The 23,384-nt window shown below is 36.1% G+C and overlaps 1 pseudogene; it reads left to right on the forward strand.

The window, feature by feature from the left end:
• On the forward strand, window positions 1-22,428 carry LOC147371189 (peroxiredoxin-6 pseudogene; annotated as a pseudogene).
• The last annotated feature ends 956 nt before the right edge of the window (window positions 22,429-23,384 follow it).

The following is a 23,384-nucleotide window of genomic DNA, read 5'->3' on the forward strand; positions in this document are numbered from 1 at the left end:
ATGACCTCCACCTCCTTCAGCAGCATTCCAAATGTGCAGTGCTGCAGGCCAAAAGATGTATCTTGTGACATTCCCATAGGTAGGTTTTGCTTCCTAGGGAAATACTACTTATTCACATAAGTTTTCAACATTGTTGAGGAGGAAAACACCTTCTTTTCCAGTGCCTACGTGAGACACAGCATTGTGGTTTTTTTTAGCAGAATTCACTACTCATTTTTTTTTTCCTTCAAATAATGACATGAACTGCCTTATAATACTTTGTTCTTAATTATACTCCAAAGGTGGATAATTGGCACAAATTTAAATTGTTTTACATAAAATGGTACCCTTAATATTGACTGAAAACTAACTTAAAGTTAATTGCTCTAAGTTCAAAGCACTAAAACAGCAGGAAAGAAAGCTTGGTCTTTAAGTTGGTTCCATATAATTATGCTTCTAAAAATGACTGTACCATATTGGAAAATTTATGAAATCTGTCTTACTATGATTATATCATACTTCATATCTATTTTTTCTCTTACTAATACTTTTATTTTTAAACTGAAGATTTAACTATTTCTGCAAAATTATTAGAAAAACTTTAAATTGCTGAAATTATTGCATTTTCTCCATTCACTATTTAATTTCTGGTCAACATTCACTTAGCCTAAGAAAGGATTAGAAAAGAAAAGAAACAATATAAAATTTAGATGTCATATAAGGCATTACTGAAGAAACAATCTACATTATAAATATTTATGAGATAAAATTATCCACACATAATTAAATTAATAATTTCTTTATTTTCACTTCAACTTTTGATATATGTATATATTATCAAATAGTAGATATATAGTGTTGTAACATAAATTTTTATGTTTGAAGATATCAGAAAATATCCATTAAATTTAAGTGATATTAAAATGATGACTTGTGGACATTTAAATCAGTTTAACCATTATAATTGCATCCATGAAATTAAAAGATGCTTACTCCTTGGAAGAAAAGTTATGACCAACTTAGCATATTAAAAAGCAGAGACATTACTTTACCAACAAAGGTCCGTCTAGTCAAGGCTATGGTTTTTCAAGTGGTCATGTATGGATGTGAGAGTTGGACTGTGAAGAAAGCTGAGCACGAAAAAATTGATGCTTTTGAACTGTGGTGTTGGAGAAGACTCTTGAGAGTCCCTTGGACTGCAAGGACATCCAACCAGTCCATCCTAAAGGAAATCAGTCCTGGGTGTTCATTGGAAGGACTGATACTAAAGCTGAAACTCCAATACTTTGGCCACCTTGTGGGAAGAGTTGACTCACTGGAAAAGACCCTGATGCTGGGAGGGATTGGGGGCAGGAGGAGAAGGGGATTACAGAGGATGAGATGGCTGGATGGCATTACCAACTTGATGAACATGAGTTTGAGTGAACTCCAGGAATTGGTAATAGACAGGGAGGCCTGGTGTGCTGCGATTCATGGGATCGCAAAGAATCAGAAACGACTGAGTGACTGAACTGAACTGAACATTATAATACCACCCATTTCCCCCAGTATATCAGAGATTCATGGATATTCAAGGTATTCCTGATTCTGACTTCTACCCTTTGCAAATGGCTATCATTGAAATATCACCATATTCTTTTAAATGATGTGTTTGCTTCTTCTCCTTTTATCTTGTGAACTATTTGTGACTCATGGATATTTGTGTACAACATTTAGCATAGTACAGACCACATGAGGGAAATTCAATATTTGTTACATAACTGAATGTAAACGAATATTTTTATTCATAAAATGCTTGCTTATTTTTCAAATTGAATGCTTGATTCACATTTATCATGGAAATGACACTGTTGACAGCCAAGGAAGGAGGCTTAATTAGGGTTTAGAAAGAAGCATTATAGAATTACTAGTTTGTCCTTGAATTACCTCATACAAAAATTATTCCCAGTATTATGTATTTGACAAAGGTAAATAGCTTACCATTCATTATTTTCAATGAGTTTATACCTTAAATGGCCAACATTAAACCATAAACTACTCAAGGGAGGCAAGTTAACACTTCACTATACATCCAATATCACTACGTACCTAGTGTGTTACCTGCTTCAAAATAGGACTCAAATCAACTATGACTACTCTAAAAAAGCAGCAAATACTATTTGTTAAATCCAATACCACACTCAGCCTTGCATATTGAAGTTAAAAAGATAGTTCCTTCTCCTAGTGTTTATAAACTAGCAGAGAAAGAATAGTTATCAAGGAGTGAAAATGCATGGTGATAAACAGTGTGTTTGTGAAACTGAAGCAGGCTTCTTTGGTTTAAGGAAGTTTTCAAAGAACTCACGTATATGTTATGAACTAAAGAACAGTAAAGTAGAGTAGATATTTAACAGTAAAATAAACTAGATCTAGTAAACTAGATACTTTCTATGGCACCCCACTCCAGTACTCTTGCATGGCTGCAGTCCATGGGGTCAGGAAGAGTCAGACACGACTGAGCGACTTCACTTTCACTTTTCACTTTCATGCATTGGAGAAGGAAATGGCAACCCACTCCAGTCCTCTTGCCTGGAAAATCCCATGGACGGAGGAGCCTAGTAGGCTGCAGTCCATGGGGTCGGGAAGAGTCAGACATGACTGAGTGACTTCACTTTCACTTTTCACTTTCATGCATTGGAGAAGGAAATGGCAACCCACTCCAGTGTTCTTGCCTGGAGAATCCCAGGGACGGGGGAGCCTGGTGGGCTGCCGTCTCTGGGGTCACACAGAGTCAGACACGACTGACACGACTTAGCAGCAACAGCAGCAGACACTTTAAAGAGTTGATGAAAGATTTCTAGGAAAAGTGGAAGGCACATGAACAACTGTTTTAGCAAAATAATATCATGATACCATTTGTATTTAAGAAAATACCATTGCCTATGTTTTGGAAAATGATTTGGTGAGGGTCAGACGAAAGTTGCTTCATACAACTCCACAAAAGACTTATGTTGTCTGCGATAATATAACATCACTGAGAATGAAAAGTATAGGACAGATTCAGACACTAGTAAGAAGATAGTCTTAACAGGACTTATTCTTTCTATATATATAAAGTTAGAGAGAAGGTATATACATATTCTGCCTTAGAGAGTTCTTTCCACTATGTCTTCAAGTATCATCTATCTGTAGCTTGATGACTCCCAACAAAAACCTCCATCTGAGAGCTTCCTTTCCATCTCAAGACGTAGATTTATCTGTTCTCAGTTACCTGTATTTCCATGATTCAAGGGCATCTCAAGTTTAATACATTCAAGAATCAATTTATTTTACCTGACAGACTTCTCCTATGTTTCCTATCTCAAAGAATGGCACCAATATCTCTGAAGCTGCTGAAGCAGAAAGCTGAATTATGATAAACCCTTAACATACTTCCTCTGTAACTGTGCATATGTGAAAAGACCAAGTCCTATTAAGATTATTTTGTTATTGTTCAATCTCTAAGTCATTTCTGACTCTTTGCAACTCCATGGATTGAGGCGTGCAGGCTTCCGTATCCCTCACTGTTTTGTTACTAATACCTGAACCTGTCTTCTTCTCTCCATTCTTGTTGATATTTTAGTACAACCATAACTTTTGTGGAGTTCTGTAAAACAGCCCTGTAGTTGATCAGCTTTTGTCTTCACACTCACCAAACCACACTAGGTAGATGTTTAAGAAAATCAGTAAAGCCAACCCATCCTTGTCAAAGCAGCTTTTTTCCCTGTGATCATAAAAAAATACTATTTCCAGGTAAAAATGGAAAACTTTAATTAGTTAGTAAGTATCTTTCACCAATATTTCCATAAAACTTTATAAAGCATGTGCTCAAAATAACTAAATCAATATTGTGCAGTCAATAGACTTTGGATTTAATAGAATGCTTCCCCTAGCCTGGGCTTCCCTGGTTGCTCAGACAGTAAAGAATCTGCCTGTAATGTGGGAGACCCACGATCCCTGGATCAGGAAGATCCCTTGGAGAAGGAAATGGCAACCCACTCCAGTATTCTTGCCTGGGAAATTCCATAGAAAAAGGAGCCTGGTAGGCTACAGTCCATCGGTCAGAGTCAGACAGGACTAGCAACTAACTTTTTATTTCCCCTAGCCTAGTACTTTCAAATAATTTGTGAGAAATTTAAGAATTAACATCAACTTTATTGAAGTGGATGAAAACCACAGAGAACAAGCTTATATACAGTCTTAGAAGCTCATGGTGCTGATTCTATATAGCTTCTGTAATAGACTGCATTGGATATACAAATGATCAAATTAAACTAAATTTCAAAATATATTGTAAATGTGTATCCAGAGTAAAACAATATTTTTTAATATACATTTATTTATTTAGATTGGAGGCTAATTACTTTACAATATTGTTGTGGTTTTGCCATACATTGACATGAATCTGCCACATGTGTACATGTGTTCCTCATCCTGAACCCCCTTCCCACCTCCCTTCCCATCCCTTCCCTCTGGGTCATCCCAGTTTACCAGCCCCGAGCACCCTGTCTCATGCATCAACCCTGGACTGGAGATCTATTTCACATATGATATTATACATGTTTCAATGCCATGCTCCCAAATCATCCCACCCTCGCCCTCTCCCGCAGAGTCCAAAAGACTGTTCTATACATCTGTGTCTCTTTTGCTGTCTCGCATACAGAGTTATTGTTACTTGCTACTGCTGCTAAGTCGCTTCAGTCGTGTCCGACTCTGTGCAACCCCATAGATGGCAGCCCACAAGGCTCCCCCTTCCCTGGGATTCTCCAGGCAAGAACACTGGAGTGGGTTGCCATTTCCTTCTCCAATGGGTTATTGTTACCATCTTTCTAAATTCTATATATATATGTTATTATACTATATTGGTATTTTTCTTTCTGGCTTATTTCTGGAGCCTATTATACAGAGTGAAGTAAGCCAGAAATAAAAACAATAATTTTTAAAAGTATGTCCAAGATTTACATTTACTTCTGTTAAATGTTAATGCATTTATTCATTTAAAGTGTAACTGATTTACAATATCATATTAGTTTCAACAAAGGGATTCATTGTTTTTAGGATTATACTCCTAAAAGTTATTACAAGATAATGGGTATAAATCCCAGTGGTACTGTATAATATATCGTTGTTGTTCATCTATTTTACATAGTAGTTTGTACCTCTTAATCCAGTATCCAAGCCTTATCCTTTTGTCTTCCCTCTCCCCACCCTCCTCGGGTAACCAATAAGCTTGTTGTCTGTATCTCTGAGTCTGTTTATGTTTTTGCTATATATATTTGTTGGTTTTATTTTCTTTATTCCAAATATAAATGACATTATACAGTATTTATTTTTCACTGTCTGACTTATTTCACTAAGCATAATATTCTCTAGGTCCATCCATTTTGCTGAAAATGTCAGAATTTCATTTTTTTGATTGGCTAAGTGAAATTTCAATAGGTAGATAGATATACACACACACACACCACATTTTCTTTATTCATTGTTGATGAATAAAGATGCACTGTTGATGCACTGTAGACGGACCCTCAGGTTGCCTCCCTAGTTTTTTTGTTTTTGTTTTTTTTTGTCTTCCTCTGATTTTTTAAATTAATTTATTTTTAATTAAAGGATATTTGTTTTACAATATTGTGTTGGTTTCTGCCATACATCAACACGAATCAGTCTTGGGTATACGTATGTCCCCTCCCTCTTGAAATAGCTTGGCTTTTGTAAATAGGAACGCTATGAACATTGAGGTGTGTGTATCTTTTTGAATATTTTTTTCTTTGTCCATTTAGAATATATACTCAGGAGTGAAATTATTGGATCATATAGTACTTCTATTTTTAGTATTTTTGTTGTAGAATCTGAAGTCACAAAATACTTCTCAGAGGACACTCAAGACAGTGGAGTATAGTTCATTAAGCTATCAGGTCCAAGGGGAATTGGTTCCCAACAAGGACCTCAATGATATTGGAGGACTCAGTTTTACACCTTTTGCTACATGGCCGGTTACATGTTAGTAATTAGTTTTACAACATGTAGGTAAGGAAGAATTAACAATTACAGCATGCAGGTGCAGGCACCATCATTAATCTAACTGAGACAACCTGACCTTTACTTCCAGTCTTTGTTTGCCATCTGTGAGGAGGGGCTTTCCTGGTTTTTCTTTAAGGATGGTTAACAGGGTTCAGGCCCAATTCACATCCTGCCTTGAGATGGCTGACAGTCTTCAGGATGAAATCCCTTTTGCCCTCCCTGCAACACTTTGAGAAACTTCTATACCAGTTTCCACAGTGACTGAACCAATTTATATTCCCGCCATCAGTATTCCAGGGTTCTCCTTCTTTTCTCCACATCCTCATCAACATTTGTAATTGTAGACATTTTGATGAAAGCCATTCTGCCAGGTGTGAGGTGATATCTCATTGTTATTTTGATTTTCATTTCTAGCATAATTAACGATAGTGAGCATCTTTTTATGAGGCTATTATCCACCTATATATCTTCCTTTGAAAAATACCTATTCAAGTCTTTGCCCATTTTTTGGTTGAGTTTGTTGTGTGTGTGTGTGTGTGTGTGTATGTTTTGAGATTGTCTTTAATGAGCTGTTTAGATATTTTGGATATCAACACTTTATCAGTCTTACTGTTTGTAAATATTTTATCCCATCCTCTGGTTTGACTTTTTGTTTTGTCAGTGGTTTCCTTTGCTGTGCACAAGCTTTTAAGTTTAGTTAGGTCCCATTTCTTTATTTTTGCTTTTGATGTGGCTTGGGCATGATTCCCATTAACCATCATTAAAGAAAAACCAGGAAACCCCCTCCTCACATATGGCAAACAAAGATTTGGAAGTAAACGTCAGATTGTCTCAGATTAATGATAGCCCCTGTACCTGCATGCTGTAATTGTTCATTCTTCTGCACCTGCATGTTGTAAAACTAACTACTAACATGTAACCAGCCAGAGCCAGATAATATTGCCATGTTTTATGCCAAAAAGTGTTATGTCTATGTTCTCTTCTGAGAGGTTTATGGTTTTGGTCTTACATTTAGGTTTTTCACCTATTTTGAGTTTATTTCCATATATGGTATGAGAAAAAGTTGTAACCTTTGACATATTGCGGTCCAGTTTTCCCAGCACCACTTATTGACAAGACTGTCTTAACTTTGTTACATATTTTGTCTCCTTTGTTGAGTTGATTGACCATGGGTATGTGAGTTTATTTCCAGGCTTTCTATTCTGTTCCATTGATCTATATGTCTGTTTTGTGCCAATACATGTTGTTTTGACCACCTGAGCTTCACAGGATAGTCTGGGAAGGTCATATCTTCAACTTTGTTCTTTTGTCTCAAGATTGCTTTGGCAATTCAGCATCTTTTCTGTTTCCATATGAATTTTAGGATAATTTGTCCTAGTTCTGTGAAAATGTCATGGGTAGTTCCATAAAGATTGTATTATATCTGTACATTGCATTGGGTAGTACGGACTTTTTAACAATATTACATCCAAACCAAGAGCACAGGCTATCTTTCCATTTCTTTTCAGCAACTTCAGTTTCCTTCATCAGTTGTTTCATAGCCTCCGGATTATGGGTCTTTCATTTCTTTGGTTTACTCCTAGGTATTTTAAGTTTTGATGCAATTTTAAATAGCACTTCTTTACTTTCTCCTTCTGATATGTAATTGAAGTGAAGTGAAATCGCTCAATCATGTCCGACTCTTTGCGGCCCCATGGACTGTAGCCTTCCAAGCTTCTCTGTCCATGGGATTTTCCAGGCAATAGTACCGGAGTGGATTGCCATTTCCTTCTCCAGCGGATCTTCCCGACCCAGGGATCAAATCCGGGTCTCCCACATTGTAGACAGACGCTTTACAGTCTGAACTTATATGTAATTACTAGTGTATAAAGAAGCGGCAGATTTCTGCATGTTAATCTTGTATACTGAACCTTTACTGAATTCATAATGATTTTTTAAATACTTTTTTGGTGGAGACTTTAGTTTTCTATATAAAAACTGCTAATAGCGACCGTTTTACTCCTTACCTTCTAATTTGAATGTTATTTATTTATTCATTTTTGTCTGACTACTGTGGCTAGGATTCCAATACTATGCTAAATAAACATGCCAATAGTAAGTAATTTTGGCTTGTTTCTGAATTTAGAGGAAAGGCTTTCAGCTTTTCAGCATTGCATGTTATATAGGCTGTAGGTTTTTTGTAAATGGCCTTTATTATGTTGAGGTATGTTTGTTCCCTCCATCCCTACTTTGGTGAGATTTTTTTGTCTTTCTTTTAATCAAGAATGGATGTTGACTTTTGTCAAATGATTTTTCTGCACCTATTGAGATGACCATGTGGCTTTTTTCTGACCTTTTGTTAATTTGTTGTATTACATTGATTGATTTGTGGATACCAAGTCATCTTTGAATCCCTGAAATAAAGCTAATTTGATCATGATGTATGATATTGGATATATATCAGATTTGGGAAATAACATCCTATGAACATGTTTGTTGCTCAGTCGTGTCTGACTTTTTGAGACCCTATGTACTGTTACCTGCCAGATTCCTCTGTCCATGGGAGTCTCCAGACAAAAAGACTGTAGTGGGAAGCCATTTCCTTCCCCAGGGGATCATCCCGACCAAGGGATAGAACCCATGTCTTTTGCATTGCAGGCAGATTCTTTAACATCTATCTGAGTCATCAGGGAAGCCCCTAGTAGTGGAGAGGGTTGCCATGCCCTTCTCCAGGGGATCTTCCCAACCTAGGGATGGGACCCAGGTCTCCTGCATTGCCAGGGGATTCTTTACCAGCTGAGCTACCTAGGTACCTGAGTTCAACTGGCTCTCTTAATCTCTCATTGGATTCTGTTTGCTAATATTTTTAAGGATTTTTGTATCTATATTTATCAAAAATATTGGCCAGTGATTTTCTCTTTTTGTACTGTTGTTTGGTTTTGGTATCAGGGTAATTGTGGCCTCATGGAATGCATTTGGGAATGTTATGAACTTTTCAATTGTTTTGACCTAGTTTGATAAGGTTAGATATTAATTCTTTATATATTTGGTAGAATTTCCCTGTGAAGCCATATAGTCCAAGACATTTGTTGGCTGGAAGTTTTATAATTACAAATTCAATTTCGCTACTAGTGTTCAGTTTGTTCAAATTGTCTTTGTTCTTGCTTCATTTCTTGGCAGGTTGTATGTTTCTAGAAATCTGTCCATTTCTTTTGGGTGTCCACTAGGTTGATGTATAACTCCTCATAGTGTTCTTTTCTGATTTTTTTTTTTTTTTCCTATCTCTTGGTAATGTTTGTTATTTCTGCACTTTCACTTCTTATAATTGTTATTTGGGTACTTTGTTTCCTTCTTAGTGAACGTGACTAATGATTTATCAATTTTATCTTTTCAAAACCCTCCATCTTGTGTTCATTTATCTTTCATATTATTTTTTTTCTATTTATTTTTGTCTCTTTATTAATTCTTTAATTATGGTTATTTTGAGCTTTGTTCTTCTTTTGCTAATATTTTAGGTGGTAGGTTAGTTTGTTAACTTGAAATTTTACTTGTTTCTTGAGGGATGCCTGTATTACTATGAACTTCTCTCTTAAAATTGCTTTTGCTACATCCCATAGATTTTGGAAAGCTGTGTTTCTATTTTCTTTTGTCTTGAGGTATTTTATGAATTCTTCTTTGATATCATTATTGACCCATCATTTTTATAATAGCTTGTTGTTTAGTGTTGAGAGGGTAACAGGCAGGAAGGCTAAGGGCCCCCAAACGGAGGAAATAGGCTGCAAGTGACAGACAGTTTTTCTCTCTCCCTTCAGCAACAGGAGGAAATAAACTGTAAGTATCAGATTTTTTTCCCTTCTCTATACAAAATTAAAAGGAGATTTCTTTTAAAATTCTGTGTTCCATGACAACACCTGGTTCCACCTGAACTTAACTTTTCTCAACCCTTGAGTTTTCTTATGGAAATATTTTTCTTAAGCTGTTTTAATGAACTATGTATTTACCTTACACTCTATCTTTCTTCAAGTCTGTTCCACCTAAGACTCAGAACTGACTGGACAAACCAGTGTATTTTAACCAACAAACCAGTATGTTTTACTCATGCAAATGTTCTCCTAAACTATGTTAATGAGACTATGTATTTGCTTGGAAACCTGTGTTTCTTCAAGATTCATATCAATTATTTTATGGCCCAGGATGACTAACCTTGTGCCAATGTTATCTCAGAATGCATGTTGTGGGAGAGGGGCCTGGTGCCACTCTCTGAGTTTTGGGACATTTCCTTTTTCTAATTAGCAGCCTGCTGGTAGGTATATAACTTCCTGCTAAAGACTAGCAGGGGGGCACTCTTTCTGCCCTCTTCTGATGTCTGTGTCAGACATGCTGTCTCTCTCTTTTATACTTTAATAAAACTTTATTACACAAAAGCTCTGAGTGATCAAGCCTCCTCACTGGCCTCAGATTAAATTCCTGTCCTCCAGAGGACAAGAATCCCAGCATCTTTCATGGCTCAGCAACAACCTTTCAGTATTTGCATACCTGTTCTTTTCCCATTTTTATTTATGTCATTTGGTTTCTAGTTTCATACCATTTTGGTCAGTCAAAGTCCTTGATATAGTTTCTATCCTCTTAAATTTATTGAGACTTGTTCTGTGGCCTAGCATGTAATCTATCTTGAAGAGCATTTTATGGGCACTTGAAAAGAACATGTATTCTTCTGTTTTGGGATATAATGTCCTATAGGTACTTACGGAGTTCCACTGGGCTATTGTTTCATTTAATACCACTGTTTAAGAAAATTTAAAAGAAAACCTTTTAAATTTCTGTCTAGATGATCTGTCCATTAATATAAGATTTTTTTTGTCCTTACCCAGAAAAATAAACATAAAGGAACACAAGCATACTGCTAAGGAAAATCAAACCACAAGGGAAGAAACAAAAAGAAGGAGAAATAAGCAGAGAAAAACTCAAAAAATAATTAGAAAACAAGTAATAAAATGTCAATAAGAGCGTATCTATCAATAATTACTTTAAATGTAAATAAATGATCCAATCAAAAGACACAGAGTGGATGATTGGATTTTAAAAATCCAATTCTTTCTACTTACTTACTTCAAGGTATCACTTCAGATCCAAAGACACACACAGACTAAAAGTGAGGGAATGGAAAAAGATATTTCATGCAAATAGAAATGATAAGAAAGGGAGGATAACAACATATTTCTTTTAAACAAATTCTAGAACAAAAGATGAGGAAAGTCATTATATAATAATAATGGATACAAGAGACAGTCAATGCAAGTGAAGGAGATAAAATCTGTTCACATGTATGCACCAAATATTAGACACACCAAAACATATAAAACAAATACTAACAGACATGAAGGAAGAAATGGCAATAATACAATAATAGTAGGAGACTTTAAAACCACAGTTATATTAAAGAACAGATCATCTGTTCATTATATCTAGTATAGGGTTTTTTTTTTTAATTTTTATTACCAAGGGGTTAATATATGATAAGTTATTTGTTTTTCCTTTGTTTCTAAATAATAATCTTGCTAGGTAGAGTATCTTAGATTATAGACTTACCATTCCAGCACTTTGAATATATCATGCCATCTCTCTTCTGGTCTATAAAGCTTCCTTAAATTAGCTGATAGCTGAACAGAAATTTCCCTTGTTATATGACTTTTTTTTTTTTTCTCTTGTTCTTTTTAGAAATATTTAGAAAGATGGTAACAATAACCCTGTGTACAAGACAGCAAAAGAGACACTGATGTATAGATCAGTCTTATGGACTCTGTGGGAGAGGGAGAGGGTGGGGAGATTTGGGAGAATGGCATTGAAGCATGTATAATATCGTGTATGAAATGAGTCGCCAGTCCAGATTTGATGCAGGATGCTGGATGCTTGGGGCTGGTGCACTGGGATGACCCGGAGGGAGGATATGGGGAGGGAGGAGGGAGGAGGGTTCAGGATGGGGAACACATGTATACCTGTGGCAGATTCATTTCAATATTTGGCAAAACTAATACAATATTGTAAAGTTTAAAAATAAAATAAAATAAAATAAAAAAGAAATCTCTTTTTATCTTTAACTTTTGCAGTTTTATTTATGGTATTTCTTTTTTTTTTTTTTAATTTTATTTTATTTTTAAACTTTACATAATTGTATTAGTTTTGCCAAATATCAAAATGAAAAATATCATGTAAGAAACGAGTTGCCAGTCCAGGTTCGATACACGATACTGGATGCTTGGGGCTAGTGCACTGGGACGACCCAGAGGGATGGTATGGGGAGGGAGGAGGGAGGAGGGTTCAGGATGGGGAACACATATTTATGGTATTTCTTGATGTATTTTTTAGGATTTAATCTTGTTTGGAACCTCTATGCTTTCTGAACCTTGATATCTGTCTTTCTTCAGGTTCATGTAGTTTTTAGCCATAATTCCCTCAAACACATTTTTGATTCCTTCTCTCTCTTTTCTCTGGGACCCCATTTTATGTTTAATGTTATCACAGAGATCTCTGAAACTGTTTTCATTTTTAATTTGTTTTTCTTTTTGCTACTATGGTTGCATGATTTAAATGTATATTTTTGATAAGAAAAATATTTTATGGAATGAAATAGCTATATTTGAAAGATATTCATAATAAGTATAAATGAATTATTAAAAATGTAAAAAGTAATGTATTTTGTATTTATTTAAGCAATCAAGTTTAATGAGTGATCACATTTAATTGATATACCTAAAATATTAATCATGTTTCATAAAAGACATACATAATAGCATTAAGGAACTTGTATCTTAAATACACTTTTATTTTAAAAAGTGAAAATACTCCTTATTTTTAACTCCATGAAATCTACAATTTACTGTTCTTGGAAAGAAAGAAAAGACGCACATACTTCCTCTGCATATGCTTAATCAACTTTCCTAATACATGGGAAAACACCAGGCACCTGCCCACATCAGGAATAGTGCTTTGTGAGTGCCTCTGCCTGGAATTCTCCCTTCCTTAAAATACATGGATATTTATCCCTTATCTCTTTATGTTGACTTTTGAATGTAACTTTCTCTTTTCCTGATCATCTTAAAGATAAATTTCGCATCTACTATCAGGGTTGCTTTTTATTTTTTATCTACACTGCTTACTTTCCTTATTTTGCTTCATAGTAGCAACCATACCAAATATAATACATATTGTTTTTATTTGTTCATGGTCTATCTGCCACCTATAGTATGTGATCCTTTTAGATTACAGATTTTATTGACTGCTTTGGTTACTGCTATATCCCTAAAGATCAGGACAGCTGCATGTTAAATGATAAATGCCCAATGCATGCATATTTGTGGGAAATGTTGTTTTATTTCTAATACTCAAGTTTATTGATTAAAAAAGGTAAGTGAAGAATTCCCATTAGCTATAGGCTTAAAAATTCTGTCTTGAGATAAGAAATGTTAACTAGCTTATTCATATTTCATAAATACTGTATTATTTTTAGTCTAGTAAAATATATTATTGGAACATATAAATTAGAAAAATCAAATCTTAATAACTTTATATACCAAGAAATCTGTCTTTGTTAATTGAGGGATGCCTTGGAAACCAATACTATTCTCCAAAATAATTAACATCTTTCCTAAAACAAATAATATCTTACAAAAGCACTTTCTGTTTAAAATACTCTGTGTGATAAAATGTCATTAAGAGGAATGGTTAAAGGCATAAACTCTGAAGCAGAAAGCCTCAGGTTAAAGCCCAGCTCTTCCATTTATTTGCTATACAGCCTTGAAAGAGACCCTTAATCTCTCTGTCTAGTTCCCACACCTGCAAAATAAGAATAAAATGAATAATTTAACTATTACTACCTTATATGATTGCTATGCAAATTTAATTAATCAATGCAGGTAAAACCTATAGAACAAAGTCTAGCAAATAGTATATAAATACATGCACAGAATACTATTTTTCAGGAAATTGTTTTTTTTTTTTTAATCTATTTCCCTATATCTTCCCTCCCTTCAAATTTAACCATTTGCTTCCCAGACAGAATGTGATTTTTGGAGTCATGTATCAAAGGGCATATGAAGATAGAAGTGAGAAAAAGTAAATGAGTGATTCAAAAGAGATTGCATGAAGCTGTACAATCAATTTAATCTCAGTTCAATGCATGAAAATGATATATTTTTTAAAAAGAATACATCATAAAATCACAGGCTACGAATTTGAACCCTTGTTTTTCTTATTGTGTCTCTTTGGGAAATTGATTTTCCTGTGCTCAACAATAAAATGTAGACAATTATACTTGCATTAAATAGCTTGAGTAAATTGCTGCAAGGATAAAATATATTGCTACTAGTGAAAAGCAGTTTATGGTGATGGTAACCCACATGCCTTTCTCTCCAGGGCTTGCTATTGGATTTCAAGTTCAAAGAGGTTCATGATTTATAGATCTGCCCACTTCACCAGGAATGACTGTTTATCTATTGTAAGGTTGTTCAGTTCAGTTCAGTCACTCAGTCCTGTCTCTTTGCAACCCCATGAACTGCAACACACCAGGCCTCCTTGTCCATCACCAACTCCTGGAGTTTACTCAAACTCATGTCCACTGAGTTGGTGATGCCATCCAACCATCTCACTCTCTGTTGTCCCCTTCTCCTCCTGCCTTCAATCTTTCCAGCATCAGGATATTTTCAAATGAACCAGTTCTTTGCATCAGGTTGCCAAAGTCTTGGAGTTTCAGCTTCAGCATCAATTCTTCCAATGAATATTCAGGACTGATTTCCTTTAGGATGGAATAGTTGGATTTCCTTGCAGTCCAAGGGACTCTCAAGAGTCTTCAACCCCACAGTTCAAAAGCATCAATTCTTCAACACTCAGCTTTCTTTATAGTCCAAATCTCACATCCATACATGACTGCTAGAAAAACCATAGCCTTGACTAGACGGACCTTTGTTGGCAAAGTAATGCCTCTGCTTTTTAATATGCTGTCTAGGTTGATCATAACTTTTCTTCCAAAGAGTAAGCATCTTTTAATTTCATGGCTGCAGTCACCATCTGCAGTGATTTTGGAGCCCCAAAACATAAAGTCTGTCACTCTTTCCTCTGTTGGAATATACATAATTCACTGACAATTCTATGTGGTTTATAAGAGACATATCTAAGATGGAAGGACACAGGCTAGAAGAAGGTTAAGAATCAAAAAAGTTATAACATGTAAATTCTAAATTAAACAAAAATAAAAAGTGCTTGTAGCTATATTACTATCCAACAAAATAGACTTTAAGGATAAAACAAAGTGAAGCTGAATAAAATTATGGTCACTTTATAATGACCATAATTATTTCAGAAGGAAAATATAGCAATTTTAATTTAGCTTACACTTGAGAATGTAGCTGTTTAAATTTAAATTTTCTGTTTAAATGCTGGTTCTGTCATTTTGAGCTTGAGAAATAAACTCTTTCAAATAAAAAGAAAATGTAGGAAAGCTACTGATTAGCTCATAAGGCTGGCAGGAAGTTTACAAAACTAGATACACAGAAAGAAAGACAGCAATGCTAAGTTTCAACTACTGCATCATGATTATAATGCAAGCGACAGTCAGGTTACAATGTCACGTGGACACAGCTGGAGCAGCTGACACCAACACTATGGCTAGATATAGCTGCTAACACCACTGGATTTCCTGGGCAATTCTGGAGGATCTACATGGGTGAGTTAATCCTAGATCTTTCTCATCACTTGAAAAAAAGAGCCCAAGAAACCTAATCATCAAATCTTTTCAGGCTACAAATTGATAGATACATACAAATGTATATAAAATTTTTCTAAAGGCATAGTCATTGAGAAAATTAAAAAAAAAAAAAAAAACCTACAAGTAAAAATTTGCTTTTGCAAATTACAGAACAAACATGGCCTCTACAACTACAGCACAAGGCTAAAATATTCAACTTTTCATGGAAATTGCTACCCTGATGGATTTCAATGTCTTTTTTTCATACCTTACTTGAATGGATTCCTGACTTATTCATTCAACAGTAGGGAAGGTGGCAAAAATATCCTTAAATAATTCAAAGTGCAAAATCCAACCTCCAAAACAATTAATAGATTGTCTCAACTTTCTTCCAGTTTTATTGAGCCACTATTGATATAGAGTTCTGTGATCCTTTGGCCTAAAATAGTCACCATAGCAGAGCTTGCAATTTGACAGACAAAAGACAAGCTGACAGCCATTCCTCAATCATAGACTGCCCTTCCAGTGCTAAGCTGAATTTGACATTTTAATTTAAAAGGTATTTTAACATAGATACACACACACATACACACACACACACACACATTCTGCTATTACAAAATCAGTGTTATCTTACCTGAACCAAAAAGAAAAAAAATCTCCTGATATTCAAAAGGCAGATTTTTTTGTAAGAAATATATTATGGTTCTATATACATGAATCCTGATAGATTTAAAATAATATTACTAGTTTATTATTGTAATGTATCTTATCACTACAGAAAATAATAATAACTAGTAAGAATCAAGAAGGAATTACTATAAGTACAGAATTCAAATTCCTGTTTCTATAATTGTTTACCAACTTGAGTGAAAGGATGTGTAAGTGGGCATATGCCTGACTGTTATAACACATTAATGAACAGGAATCATAAATATATCAAGAATCATTGTATTAGTTTTATTTTTAAGAAGGAAAACCTTAATTTGTTAATTAGGATTACTTAGAGAAATATAAATAGCACTATATTTGGTTTTACAGAACAACTAGCACATAAACTCTGAACAAAATATATTTAATAAGTAAAAGAAAATACAATGTCACTATATGACCTATTCAATCAAATAAGGCAGGGGCATAATCTAAAAGCATCAAATTGACTAAAATAGCAATTTTCAGTATAACCTGCACCATCTTGCCCATGAAATCAGCTGTTTGGCATCCAGAGTCAGCCAACAGCTGGTCTTGTCCCAGTTGGTTGAATCGTGAATGTGGAACTGATTAAGGAATCCAAGCATCTCAAATTTGGTATGGAGGCCTTGTGGGGACATTTGAGGTAGGCGTATTACCAATCCCTCATGGATGTCAAGGAATTATTGTACTTCTTTTCAGTATACTGTCTTACCATATTACATTTTGTTAGGAAAATAAAAAGAAAATTCCATTAATTCCAGATTAGTTACATTTTTAGAAACTATGCTAAACTTGGAGTCATTGAAGGAGAAAGACAACCAAAGCCATTAACCGTAATTTTTACTAAATCTTTGCTATATGAAAACACTTTAAAAAGATGCCTCTGTGGAAACAGGAAACAAAAATTTATAAAATAGATTGGGGAAGGTTACTAGAGTTTGGTATGACTTGGTTCTAACCATTGTTGAAAAAATTGTTGAAATTTTTGGCCAGCATGGAGAAACTGAGGTTGCCTTAATCATAGGACTGGATGCAGCATAATTAAGACTGGGGCTGTAATTAAGCCCATGATAAATAATTGAATGTTTGTTGAATGAGTGAATAGCCACTGGCTGACCAATTTGGATTTTGGTAGTCTCACTGGAAATTTTTCAGTCTATCAGCATCTTTTACCAAATACAATTCTATTATTTTCTTTCCCTCAATGTTATTAATTTCAGTAAAGGTTCAGGAATACAAAAGCAACATTCAAGTAGCAGTTGCATTTCTATACATTAAGCATAAACTCTCCGGAAAAAAAGAAATGAAGTAAACAATCATTTTTTTTTTTTGATACATAAAAATATTTTACTTTCAATCTTTTATTAAAAGGGAAGGTAGGTTTTAAAGATTGAGAGACACAGAGTTTAAACTCCTGATTTTCTGGTGGTCCTTAAATTCTTGAACTTTTAGCCATTTCTTGAACTTCCTTTCCATCACTAGTAGTTTTCTCTCTCTCTTTTTTTTTTTTTAATTTAATTTAATTTTTAAACTTTAAAATATTGTATTAATTTTGCCAAATATCGAAATGAATCTGCCACAGGTATACCTGTGTTCCCCATCCTGAACCCTCCTCCCTCCTCCCTCCCCATACCCTCCCTCTGGGTCGTCCCAGTGCACCAGCCCCAAGCATCCAGTATCGTGCATCGAACCTGGACTGGCGTCTCATTTCATACATGATATTATACATGTTTCAATGCCGTGCTCCCAAATCTCCCCACCCCCTCCCTCTCCCACAGAGTCCATAAGACTGATCTATACATCAGTGTCTCTTTTGCTGTCTTGTACAGGGTTATTGTTACCATCTTTCTAAATTCCATATATATGCATTAGTATACTGTATTGGTGTTTTTCTTTCTGGCTTACTTCACTCTGTATAATAGGCTCCAGTTTCATCCATCTCATTAGAACTGATTCAAATGTATTCTTTTTAATGGCTGAGTAATACTCCATTGTGTATATGTACCACTGCTTTCTTATCCATTCATCTGCTGATGGACATCTAGGTTGCTTCCATGTCCTGGCTATTATAAACAGTGCTGTGATGAACATTGGGGTACACGTGTCTCTTTCCCTTCTGGTTTCCTCAGTGTGTATGCCCAGCAGTGGGATTGCTGGATCATAAGGCAGCTCTGTTTCCAGTTTTTTAAGGAATCTCCACACTGTTCTCCATAGTGGCTGTACTAGTTTGCATTCCCACCAACAGTGTAAAAGAGTTCCCTTTTCTCCACAACCTCTCCAGCATTTATTGCTTGTAGACTTATGGATCGCAGCCATTCTGACTGGTGTGAAATGGTACCTCATAGTGGTTTTGATTTGCATTTCTCTGATAATGAGTGATGTTGAGCATCTTTTCATGTGTTTGTTAGCCATCTGTATGTCTTCTTTGGAGAAATGTCTGTTTAGTTCTTTGGCCCATTTTTTGATTGGGTCATTTGTTTTTCTGGAGTTGAGCTGTAGGAGTTGCTTGTGTATTTTTGAGATTAGTTGTTTGTCCGTTGCTTCATTTGCTATTATTTTCTCCCATTCTGAAGGCTGCCTTTTCACCTTGCTAATAGTTTCCTTTGTTGTGCAGAAGCTTTTAAGGTTAATTAGGTCCCATTTGTTTATTTTTGCTTTTATTTCCAATATTCTGGGAGGTGGGTCATAGAGGATCCTGCTGTGATGTATGTCAGAGAGTGTTTTGCCTATGTTCTCCTCTAGGAGTTTTATAGTTTCTGGTCTTACATTGAGATCTTTAATCCATTTTGAGTTTATTTTTGTGTATGATGTTAGAAAGTGTTCTAGTTTCATTCTTTTACAAGTGGTTGACCAGTTTTCCCAGCACCACTTGTTAAGAAGATTGTCTTTAATCCATTGTGTATTCTTGCCTCCTTTGTCAAAGATAAGGTGTCCATATGTGCGTGAATATATCTCTGGGCTTTCTATTTTGTTCCATTGATCTATATTTCTGTCTTTGTGCCAGTACCATACTGTCTTGATACTAGAACTAATCAATGATTATAGTAAAGTTGCAGGATATAAAATCAACACACAGAAATCCCTTGCATTCCTATACACTAATAATGAGAAAACTGAAAGAGAAATGAAGGAAACAATTCCATTCACCATTGCAATGGAAAGAATAAAATACTTAGGAATATATCTACCTAAAGAAATTAAAGACTTATATATAGAAAACTATAAAACACTGGTGAAAGAAATCAAAGAGGACACTAATAGATGGAGAAATATACCATGGTCATGGATTGGAAGAATCAATATAGTGAAAATGAGTATACTACCCAAAGCAATTTATAGATTCAATGCAATCCCTATCAAGATACCAATGGTATTCTTCACAGAGCTAGAACAAATAATTTTACAATTTGTATGGAAATACAAAAAACCTCGAATAGCCAAAGCTATCTTGAGAAAGAAGAATGGAACTGGAGGAATCAACCTACCTGACTTCAGGCTGTATTAGAAAACAATCATTTTTATAACAACATCAAAAAGAATAAAATACTTGTGGATGAATTTAACCAAGGAAGTTAAAGACTTGTACATTGAAAACTATAAAACATTAAGGGAAGAAATTGAAGAAGACACACCTGAATGGAAAAACAGTGTGTGTTCTCAGATCGCTACTTCTGTTTGTCTAAGTCATGTCTGAATCTTTTTGACTCTGTAGGCCACCAGGCTCCTCTGTCCATGGGATTTCTCAAGCAAGAATACTGGAGTCGGTTGCCATTTCCTTCTCCAGATGGTCTTCCAGACGCAGGAATCGTTTCTGCATCTCCTGCATTGGCAGGAAGTTTCTTTACTGCTGAGCCAACAGTAACGGTCTGTAGTGATTTCAGTTCTGTTCAGTTCAGTGCAGTCGCTCAGTCGTGTCCGACTCTTTGTGACCGCATGAATCACAGCACGCCAGGAGTCCCTGTCCATCACCAACTCCCGGAGTTCACTCAAACTCATGTCCATCGAGTCGGTGATGCCATCCAGCCATCTCATCCTCTGTCGTCCCCTTCTCCTCCTGCCCGCAATCTCTCCCAGCATCAGAGTCTTTTCCAATGAGTCAGCTCTTCACATCAGGTGGCCAAAGTACTGGAGTTTCAGCTTTAGCATCATTCCTTCCAAAGAAATCCCAGTAGTGATCTCCTTTAGAATGGACTGGTTGGATCTCCTTGCAGTCCAAGGGACTCTCAAGAGTCTTTTCCAACACTACAGTTCAAAAGCATCAATTCTTTGGCACTCCGCTTTCTTCACAGTCCAACTCTCACATCCATACATGACCACTGGAAAAACCATAGCCTTGACTAGACGGACCTTTGTTGGCAAAGTAATATTCTGCTTTAGAATATACTATCTAGGTTGGTCATAACTTTCCTTCCAAGGAGTAAGCGTCTTTTAATTTTATGGCTGGAATCACTATCTCCAGTGATTTTGGAGCCCCCAAAAATAAAGTCTAACACTGTTTCCACTATTTTCCCATTTATTTTCCATGAAGTTATGGGACCAGATTTACAGATTTAATAAAATCCATGGCAAAATTTCAATCACATTTTTTGCAAATGCTGGAAAAATAATCCTCAAGAATCAAATGGAACCACAAAGATTCAAAATAGCTAAAGCAATCTTGTGAAAGAAGAAAGAAAAAGTTAGAGGCATCATACTTTTAATTTTCTATTTGTATTACAAAGCTATAGGAATCAAAACAGTATGATACTGGCATATAAAGAAACACATAGACCAATAGAACAGAATGAAGGACCCTCAAATAAACCCACACATGTTTAATCAAATGATCTTTAACAAAAGTGCCAAGAATATAAAGTGGGCAAAAAATAACTTCTTCAATGAATACTGTTGAGATAACTGCATATTCATATACAAAAGAATGAAAATGGACCCTTATCTTACACAATATACAGAAATCAACTTAAATTAAAACCTTAAACACAAGACTTTAATTGTAAAACTCCTAGAATAAAAAAAAATAATTTCTACCTCAGTCTTTACAATGCATTTTTTAAATGACACAAAAGCATAGGCAACTAAGAAATGAACAATGTATTCAATAAAATTTCCTATGGAAAAGGAGAAAATATTTGTAAACCATATGTCTGATAAAGGATTAATATCCAAAATATATAAGAAAATTCTATCACTCAATAACAAAAACTAAGCACATTAAAAATGTGCAACTGGAGAAATTAGAACCACAGGCTAGTGGCTGTCGGTCCTGCATCTCCTCCTACATCCGTATCACTGCTGCCGCCACGGGCAGAGGTCTTCTCCTCCAGGATGAGGCTCCCAACTTTGAGGCAAGTACTACCATCAGCCGCATCTGTTTCTATGACTATCTGGGAGACTCACAGGGAATTCTCTTCTCCCATCCTCGGGACTTAACCCCAGTGTGTACCACAGAACTCGGCAGAGCACCAAATCTGGCACCAGAACTTGCCAAGAGAAAAGTTAAGATGATTGCTCTTTCCATAGCCAGCGTGGAAGACTATCTGGCATGGAGCAAGGATATCAATGCTTACAATGGTGAAGAGCCACAAAAAAGTTACCTTTTCCTATCACTGATGATAAGAATGGGGACCTAGTTATTCAGTTGGGCATGTTGGACCCACCAGAGAATGACGAAAAGAGCATGCCTGTGACCGCTCATGTGGTGTTCACTTTTGGTCCTGATAATAAACCGAAACTGTCCATCTTCTATTCAGCTACCACTGGCAGGAACTTTGATGAGATTCTCTTTCCAGCTGAGAGCAGAGAAGAAGTAAGTCACCCCGGTTGAATGGAAGAATGGGGACAGCATGATGGTCCTTCCAACCATTCCTGAAGAGGAAGCAAAAAAAACTTTTCCTTAAAGGAATCTTTTCACCAAAGAGCTCCCATATGGCAAGGAATACCTCTACTACACCCCCAGCTATAGGCTCGCCACAGAGTTGGTGCTGGAGCTGCCCACTTAGCACCATGAGCCAGAGGATGGCAGGTGCCCATCATGTTTCCCCACAGCAATCCATTAAAAACATCCTGGTGTGATCACAGCCAAGGTCTTTAGGTTGCTATACTACTGGCTTATTAAATGAAAGCAGTTCTAAAAATCCCTTGGGGTCCTTTGTGCCTTCAGCTGCTTTCTCCTCTGTTCATATATCTTCACACTCTCTGCTGACTGTCTTTAAAATTTGAGACTCATCTTAAATCTCTGCAGGGTTTATGACCAAGAGGTGGCATCAGTTTATGGTCAAAAAAGCCTGCTTTGCTCCATCATAGTGTCAGCTGAAATGCTCATTTCACTTTTTAAAACCTGAATGGAAAAAACAGGGTGGGGGTGGGCGGCGGTCTTAAGATGGCAGAGGAATAGGATGGGGAGACCACTTTCTCCCCCACAAATTCATCAACAGAACATTTGAACACTGAGTAAATTCCACAAAACAACTTCTGAATGCTGGCAGAGGACATCAGGCACCCAGAAAAGCAGCCCATTGTCTTCAAAAGGAGGTAGGAAAAAATATCAAAGACAAAAAGAGAGACAAAAGAAGTAAGGGCAGAGGTCTGTCCCAGGAAGAGAGTCTTAAAAAAGAGAGGTTTCCAAACACCAGGAAACACTTTCACTGGTGAGTCTGTGGCGAGCCTTGGAACCTCAGAGGGCAACATAACTGGGAGGAAAAATAAATAAATAATTAAAACCCACAGATTGTGTGCCCAACGGTAACTCCCAGCAGAGAAGCAGTGCAGACGCCCTCATCCGCCAGTAGCAAATGGGGGCTGGGTGGGGAGGCAGGGACTGAATTGCTTAGAGTAAGGACCAGGCCTGAATGCCCCAAGGGCAATCTGAGGGAACTAACTTGAGATATCAAACCAGACTGTGGGCTAGCTACCCTGCGAAAAGCCCTAACCTAAGACACTGCCAGGCTCTCTCACA

Source organism: Bos grunniens, chromosome 6 (genome assembly GCF_055505025.1).
Source record: "Bos grunniens cultivar Pamir isolate PY7600 chromosome 6, Bosgru_T2T1.0, whole genome shotgun sequence".
In the NCBI taxonomy this organism is placed as follows: Eukaryota; Metazoa; Chordata; class Mammalia; order Artiodactyla; family Bovidae; genus Bos; species Bos grunniens.